This window comes from Anastrepha ludens, chromosome X, assembly GCF_028408465.1.
Source record: "Anastrepha ludens isolate Willacy chromosome X, idAnaLude1.1, whole genome shotgun sequence".
Taxonomy (NCBI): domain Eukaryota; kingdom Metazoa; phylum Arthropoda; class Insecta; order Diptera; family Tephritidae; genus Anastrepha; species Anastrepha ludens.
The window spans coordinates 22501-30000 of NC_071503.1; the positions used below are offsets into that span (position 1 = coordinate 22501).

The 7500-nt window shown below is 30.6% G+C and overlaps 2 non-coding genes and 1 pseudogene across 2 annotated transcripts; all 3 read left to right on the top strand.

The window, feature by feature from the left end:
- The first annotated feature begins 2385 nt into the window (after positions 1-2385).
- Positions 2386-4371, top strand: LOC128870528 (small subunit ribosomal RNA). The gene has a single exon (XR_008455401.1). It is a non-coding gene; the product is annotated as a small subunit ribosomal RNA (ribosomal RNA).
- Positions 4372-4947: 576 nt separating this feature from the next.
- On the top strand, positions 4948-5128 carry LOC128870531 (5.8S ribosomal RNA). The gene has a single exon (XR_008455404.1). It is a non-coding gene; the product is annotated as a 5.8S ribosomal RNA (ribosomal RNA).
- A 442-nt stretch (positions 5129-5570) lies between these two features.
- Positions 5571-7500, top strand: part of LOC128870535 (large subunit ribosomal RNA) — a 4513-nt pseudogene continuing 2583 nt past the window's right edge.

Below are 7500 nucleotides of genomic sequence, written 5' to 3' on the forward strand. Positions count from 1 at the left end.
CACTCACGGTGAAGGCATGTGAAATATATGAAATATAATCAAATCGAATTTATATGAAACTATATTCGATTAAATGTATGAAATTAAAATTTACCACAATACATTCATATGATAAACTGAATAAATATATAATAAAGCCATTTGAAATATATTGAATTGTATTAAGTTAGATTTTCACCATACATTTTTCACAATGCGTTGTGTACATTGTCAGAAACACTCACGGTGAAGGCAAGTGAGATATATATGAAAGAAAATCAAATCGAATTTATATGAAATTATATTCGATTAAATGTATGAAAATAAAATTTACCACAATACATTCATATGATAAACTGAATAAATATATAAGAAAAACATTTGAAATATATTGAATTGTATTAAGTTAAATTTTGCCCATACATTTTTCACAATACGTTGTGTACATGGACAAACAAAAACACTCACGGTGAAGGCATGTGAAATATATGAAAGATAATCAAATCGAATTTATATGAAACTATATTCGATTAAATGTATGAAAGTAAAATTTAACAAAATTTTGCCCATACATTTTTCACAATGCGTTGTGTACATTGTCAGAAACACTCACGGTGAAGGCAAGTGAGATATATGAAAGAAAATCGAATCGAATTTATATGAAACTAAATTCGATTAAATGTATGAAAGTAAAATTTAACACAATACATTCATATGATAAACTGAATAAATATATAATAAAGACATTTCAAATATATGGAAAATATCATCATATATATAATTTAGTATTTTAATATATATTTAGTTAAGTTGATGGTATTATTGAAATATATAAAATGTAATTGAATTATATGAAATCAAACTGAAATGTATTGAATTGAATTTTTCCCATACATTTTTCACAATGTGTGGTGTGCATGGCAAAAAACACTCACGGTGAAGGCATGTGAATAATATGAAAATATCAACATTTAACTAACCAATGATATTGAAGCATATAAATCGAATCATAACTATATGAAACACGAATTTGAGTTATGTTAAACTGGTGATATTGTGGATTTATTCCTAGTTTTCCATACGTTAGTTTAAATAGAAACAATTTTCGAATATGTATACATATATGAAGAATTTATATTCTATACTAACATATTATGGAATGTAACTATTGATTGTTGCCTTGGCATATTGGTGTATTGTGAGATTTCATTCATAGTTTTCCATACGTTAGTTTAAATAGAAACAATTTTCGAATATATATACATATATGAAGAATTTATATTCTATACTAACATATTATGGAATGTAACTATTGATTGTTGCCTTGGCATATTGGTGTATTGTGAGATTTCATTCATAGTTTTCCATACGTTAGTTTAAATAGAAACAATTTTCGAATATATATACATATATGAAGAATTTATATTCTATACTAACATATTATGGAATGTAACTATTGACTGTTACCTTGGCATATTGGTGTATTGTGATTTTATTCATGGTTTTCCATACGTTAGTTTAAATAGAAACAATTTTCGAATATATATACATATATGAAGAATTTATATTCTATACTAACATATTATGGAATGTAACCTTGGCATATTGGTGTCATTGTATTTTATTCCTGGTATTCTATAGTTAGTTTAAATAGAAATAAATTTTTGAATTCAAAATTTTATATTCTATACTAGCATTACATAGAAATTATCCTCAACTGTTTGTTTCTTGTATACATACAGGAAATTAAACAGATGAAGAAAAAAAAAAACAAAACAAATAAAAATTATAAGAAAAATTAAATTTTAAATAAAAGAAAAAAGGAGAAATTTTTTCAATCATATATATATTTATGATTAAAAAATAGAATTATGGAATTATTAATTTCAATTCAGAGAGAAAAATTATGTAATATATGAAATTATTACATTAAAAATGCATTTGAAGAAAAAGTAAAATGTTATTAAAAATGATACATTTGAAAATTGGCAAATATTAAGAAGAAATATCGTTCTTATATTTTTATATAAAATATATATAGAGAACGAAAATTCTTTTTCATAAAAAACGGTTTTTGAATTCTGATAAGAAAAGCTAAAGGGGTCGGCGGGAGCGCACATTGAACGAAAGAAAATGAAAGAAAAACACAACAAAGAAGAAGACCAAATAAAATACAAATATTTTATACAAATAAAAGCACATTATTAATAATAATAATAATAATAATAATAATAATAATAATGATGATGATGATGATGATGATGATGATGATGATACATAAATTGTGTTATTAAAATTACGTTCTATTGTATGTGCGTTTTCCCCTTTACTTTTTATATACACCGTAATTTATGAAATTTTCAAATATGAAAAGCAAAGAAAAATATATAAACAAATATATATATTATTCTGGTTGATCCTGCCAGTAGTTATATGCTTGTCTCAAAGATTAAGCCATGCATGTCTAAGTACAAACAAATTAAAAGTGAAACCGCAAAAGGCTCATTATATCAGTTATGGTTCCATAGATCGTTAACAGTTACTTGGATAACTGTGGTAATTCTAGAGCTAATACATGCAATATAAACACGGACCTTATGGAACGTGTGCTTTTATTAGACTAAAACCAAGCGATCATTTGATCGTTAAATTGGTTGAACTCTAGATAACTTGCAGATCGTATGGTCCCGTACCGACGACAGATCTTTCAAATGTCTGCCCTATCAACTTTTGATGGTAGTATCTAGGACTACCATGGTTGCAACGGGTAACGGGGAATCAGGGTTCGATTCCGGAGAGGGAGCCTGAGAAACGGCTACCACATCTAAGGAAGGCAGCAGGCGCGTAAATTACCCACTCCCAGTTCGGGGAGGTAGTGACGAAAAATAACAATACAGGACTCATATCCGAGGCCCTGTAATTGGAATGAGTACACTTTAAATCCTTTAACAAGGACCTATTGGAGGGCAAGTCTGGTGCCAGCAGCCGCGGTAATTCCAGCTCCAATAGCGTATATTAAAGTTGTTGCGGTTAAAACGTTCGTAGTTGAATTTGTGCTTCATACGGGTAGTACAACTATATATTGTGGTATGTACATTACCTTATGTATGTAAGCGTATTACCGGTGGAGTTCTTATATATAATTAATACAATGTATTTTTTATATATTCCTCCTATTTAAACCTACTTCAGTGCTCTTCGTGTTGTTGTGGGCCGGTACAATTACTTTGAACAAATTAGAGTGCTTAAAGCAGGCTCCAAATGCCTGAATATTTTGTGCATGGAATAATGAAATAAGACCTCTGTTCTACTTTCATTGGTTTTTAGATCAAGAGGTAATGATTAATAGAAGCAGTTTGGGGGCATTAGTATTACGACGCGAGAGGTGAAATTCTTGGACCGTCGTAAGACTAACTTAAGCGAAAGCATTTGCCAAAGATGTTTTCATTAATCAAGAACGAAAGTTAGAGGTTCGAAGGCGATCAGATACCGCCCTAGTTCTAACCATAAACGATGCCAGCTAGCAATTGGGTGTAGCTACTACTATGGCTCTCTCAGTCGCTTCCCGGGAAACCAAAGCTTTTGGGCTCCGGGGGAAGTATGGTTGCAAAGCTGAAACTTAAAGGAATTGACGGAAGGGCACCACCAGGAGTGGAGCCTGCGGCTTAATTTGACTCAACACGGGAAAACTTACCAGGTCCGAACATAAGCGTGTAAGACAGATTGATAGCTCTTTCTCGAATCTATGGGTGGTGGTGCATGGCCGTTCTTAGTTCGTGGAGTGATTTGTCTGGTTAATTCCGATAACGAACGAGACTCAAATATATTAAATAGATGCTTTCAGGATTATGATGTTGAAACTTATATAGCCTTCTTTCATGCGTACATCTTGAATGTACAAGTGTTTGAATGTGTTTATATAAGTGGAGTCGTACCTGTTGGTTTGTCCCATTATAAGGACACTAGCTTCTTAAATGGACAAATTGCGTCTAGCAGTAACGAGATTGAGCAATAACAGGTCTGTGATGCCCTTAGATGTCCTGGGCTGCACGCGCGCTACAATGAAAGTATCAACGTGTATTTCCTAGACCGAGAGGTCCGGGTAAACCGCTGAACCACTTTCATGCTTGGGATTGTGAACTGAAACTGTTCACATGAACTTGGAATTCCCAGTAAGTGCGAGTTATTAACTCGCATTGATTAAGTCCCTGCCCTTTGTACACACCGCCCGTCGCTACTACCGATTGAATTATTTAGTGAGGTCTCCGGACGTGATCACTGTGACGCCTCGTGTGTCACGGTTGTTTCGCAAAAGTTGACCGAACTTGATTATTTAGAGGAAGTAAAAGTCGTAACAAGGTTTCCGTAGGTGAACCTGCGGAAGGATCATTATTGTGTTCCATATCCGTAAGAAAAACAAACAATGCCAAAAAAAATAAAAACAAAAACAAACAAAAGAAAAAAAAAAAAAAAGAAAAAAAAGAAAAATTTATAATTATTTTGAATCCATATTCTTTTTATTCTTTTTCATTCAATTTGTTATCCATCAATTATATCATATTAAATATAATATGGATGGTACATTTTGTAATGTTTTTTCTTATTTTTTCTTTTAAAAACCTTTAAACATGAAAATAGAAAGTTGTACTTATTATTCATTTGATTGAATGATAAGTTAATTTGTTCACAATAACAAAAGTGGTATATATTTATTAATATATTTATATATACATAAAATGATTAAAAAAAATACAAAATAATCAAACATAATAAATACCACCACTGTATTATTGTTGAACTAAGACATTCGCAACTTAATAAAAATGTTTAGAGTTAAATATATTTGATATATATTATTGAAAGAAAATCAATTTATATATTATTATTATTATTATTTAATTTTACTCTTTCAATTAATATATGCAAAAAAAAATTGACATTTGTTATAAATAAAAATAAATAAAAAAATACTCTAAGCGGTGGATCACTTGGCTCATGGGTCGATGAAGAACGCAGCAAACTGTGCGTCATCGTGTGAACTGCAGGACACATGAACATCGACATTTTGAACGCATATCGCAGTCCATGCTGTTATGTACATTAAATTAAATTTTAAAGTACTGCTTGGACTACATATGGTTGAGGGTTGTAAGACTATGCTAAATAAGTTGCTTATTCTTTTATAAAAATAATTGAATTTAAGCAAATGTGTATATTATTGGATTTTAAATAATTCATAATATTAATAGCAAAAAAATAAAGATTATATAATGAATTTTTTATTTATTATATATATTCTTAAAAAAAAAAAAATCCTCTCAAATAAAATGAAATAAAAATTTTGAATCTAAGTATTCTCTTTAAAAAATTTTCATATTATTTATATATATATAAAATATTAATTTATATATGTAATTAAAGGAGGAATGTCTAGCATAAAAATTAATTTTTTTTTATTCTAGAATTGCCTCATTTTACATAATTATTATTTATAATATATATTTATATAAAAGGAAAAAAAGAAAAATAGAGATGAAAAGATGATATAATTATTTATTAAATTGTGTGAGAAGATAAAAAATATTTTAAAACAACCTCAACTCATATGGGATTACCCCCTGAATTTAAGCATATTAATGAGGGGAGGAAAAGAAACTAACAAGGATTTTCTTAGTAGCGGCGAGCGAAAAGAAAATAGTTCAGCACTAAGTCACTTTGTCTATATGTCAAATGTGAGATGCAGTGTATGGAATATCTTAATATCTAGTATGAGAAATTAACGATTTAAGTCCTTCTTAAATGAGGCCATTTACCCATAGAGGGTGCCAGGCCCGTATAACGTTAATGATTACTAGAAAGATATTTCCAAAGAGTCGTGTTGCTTGATAGTGCAGCACTAAGTGGGTGGTAAACTCCATCTAAAACTAAATATAACCATGAGACCGATAGTAAACAAGTACCGTGAGGGAAAGTTGAAAAGAACTCTGAATAGAGAGTTAAATAGTACGTGAAACTGCTTAGAGGTTAAGCCCGATGAACCTGAATATCCATTATGAAAAATTCATCATTAAATAATTAAAAATAATGTGCATTTTTTTCATATAAGGACATTGTAATCTATTAACATAATAAAGTATTTATCAAAAGATCATTGGTGATATTAAGTTTATTTAAATTAATTTGCTTTTTAAGCATATTAACATAGAATAAATACTAATGATTTGATAAAGTGTTGATAGATTTTATTATATATAATGCTAAAATTCATTTTTTGAATTTTACAAAAAATTTAATATCTATGATATTAATATTTATTTGTATGCATTTATATGATTAACAATGCGAAAGATTCAGGATACCTTCGGGACCCGTCTTGAAACACGGACCAAGGAGTCTAACATATGTGCAAGTCATTGAGTTATATTAAACTTAATGGCATAATTAACTTAACTTAAAAATATAATGGGATTAATTTTTAGTCTATTTTCTTAAATAGTCAATTAATTCAATCCCGGGGCGTTCCATATAGTTATGTATAATGATAATTTATTATTATTTATACCTCTAACTGGAGCGTACCTTGAGCATATATGCTGTGACCCGAAAGATGGTGAACTATACTTGATCAGGTTGAAGTCAGGGGAAACCCTGATGGAAGACCGAAACAGTTCTGACGTGCAAATCGATTGTCAGAATTGAGTATAGGGGCGAAAGACCAATCGAACCATCTAGTAGCTGGTTCCCTCCGAAGTTTCCCTCAGGATAGCTGGTGCATTTAAAAATTATATAAAATAATCTTATCTGGTAAAGCGAATGATTAGAGGCCTTAGGGTCGAAACGATTTTAACCTATTCTCAAACTTTAAATGGGTAAGAACCTCACCTTTCTTGATATGAAGGTTGAGGTTATGATATAATGTGCCCAGTGGGCCACTTTTGGTAAGCAGAACTGGCGCTGTGGGATGAACCAAACGTAATGTTACGGTGCCTAAATTAACAACTCATGCAGATACCATGAAAGGCGTTGGTTGCTTAAAACAGCAGGACGGTGGACATGGAAGTCGTAATCCGCTAAGGAGTGTGTAACAACTCACCTGCCGAAGCAACTAGCCCTTAAAATGGATGGCGCTTAAGTTGTATACCTATACATTACCGCTAAAGTAGATGATTTATAAAACAATTTCGATTGATTTATAAATTTTGAAACTTTAGTGAGTAGGAGGGTACAATAGTGTGCTTAGAAGTGTTTGGCGTAAGCCTGCATGGAGCCGCTATTGGTACAGATCTTGGTGGTAGTAGCAAATAATCGAATGAGACCTTGGAGGACTGAAGTGGAGAAGGGTTTCGTGTGAACAGTGGTTGATCACGAGTTAGTCGGTCCTAAGTTCAAGGCGAAAGCCGAAAATTTTCAAGTTTTTAATAAAAAAATATTAATAAAATTTATATATATATATTAAAAAATAATTAAATACTTGAATTATTTTGAACGAAAGGGAATACGGTTCCAATTCCGTAACCTGTT